This window comes from Papaver somniferum, chromosome 9, assembly GCF_003573695.1.
Source record: "Papaver somniferum cultivar HN1 chromosome 9, ASM357369v1, whole genome shotgun sequence".
Taxonomy (NCBI): domain Eukaryota; kingdom Viridiplantae; phylum Streptophyta; class Magnoliopsida; order Ranunculales; family Papaveraceae; genus Papaver; species Papaver somniferum.
The window spans coordinates 58,096,964-58,098,119 of record NC_039366.1 but is presented as its reverse complement, the minus strand read 5'-3'; the positions used below and the strand labels follow the sequence as shown (position 1 = coordinate 58,098,119).

The following is a 1,156-nucleotide window of genomic DNA, read 5'->3' as shown; positions in this document are numbered from 1 at the left end:
TTCTTCTATACCTTCAAATATGAAACTTATACATGTAAAGATCACGTGCAAAGCCAAAGGGGAATCATATGTTACCTATACCAGGTGAATATTCATGTCGTGTCTCTATGGGTGTGGATAATGAAATATTTTTCCCATTTGAACATGATTCTAGAATTTTGTTTTCTTCAATTCATGTTCTATAGCTGTTTTCTTTCAAGTCTCTCTTCTGTTGGTAGTGTTTTTTATTTTTTTTTAAGTATCCCCTATTTAGGTCTCTGTTATCTAAGTTGGATCTTGGTCATGGCCATGGCTTAATAATACGATATCTACAAAAATTTAAGTATTTTTATTAGAGGAAAAAACAAATAAGAACTTACAGTTTACTAAAACAAAAAAATCGGCTTCAACTATTAGTAAAGTTTCTTTCTATGACTGATCTCTTTGGATTATCAATTACTTACAATATGTTAAAAAAACACTGTGATCTGTAAGTGTCCATGAAAACATTGAACTTGGATTCCTTCTGAACTGGGATTGGTAAAACAGGAGTCTATCAAAACAGAGGAAATATATGACGATGTAATTGCAACTTCATTAATATAATGTTGTCGTGTGTTTGTTTCTTTATAATCCCTCTGATCCTTTTTGAAACCTTACTCTAAATTAATCTTGGATAGTATGTTAGCACAATACAATATGGTTCATTCATGTAATCACTTTACTTGCTGTCTTAGCTCAAATGGAAGAGCACATGGTTCCCAACCATGTAGTTGTGGGTTCGACTCCCGCAGATGGCATTGCTATTTGAGTAGGATAGGACCTCATATGCTTCTGTCGTCAATATTAAATCTTCATTACGTAGTGCAACACATTTATGGGATCATGAGCGGTGTCATATATCATCTCGGTACATGAGAAGCATCTGAATAGAACAAGCTAATTAAAATTCTCCGTGAAGTCTTTCAAAGCAATGATACTCATGGGTGCAGTGTAGATAACTTAATAAGTGAAAACCCTGAGAACTGGAGTGTGCATCCAAAACCTTACGATTCAATCTTTGTTATAATAGTTGATATTGGAGTACTTGACCTGAACACAAATATATGGAATGAGCAACTTAAGTTTCTATAGACATACCGCACGAAGGAAAAGTTTGCTTGGATTTTAAACCCAT

The 1,156-nt window shown here is 33.8% G+C and overlaps 1 non-coding gene across 1 annotated transcript; it reads left to right on the top strand.

Annotated features, from left to right (window-relative positions):
- Positions 1 to 706: 706 nt before the first annotated feature.
- TRNAG-CCC lies at positions 707 to 779 on the top strand. The gene has a single exon. It is a non-coding gene; the product is annotated as a tRNA-Gly (tRNA).
- The last annotated feature ends 377 nt before the right edge of the window (positions 780 to 1,156 follow it).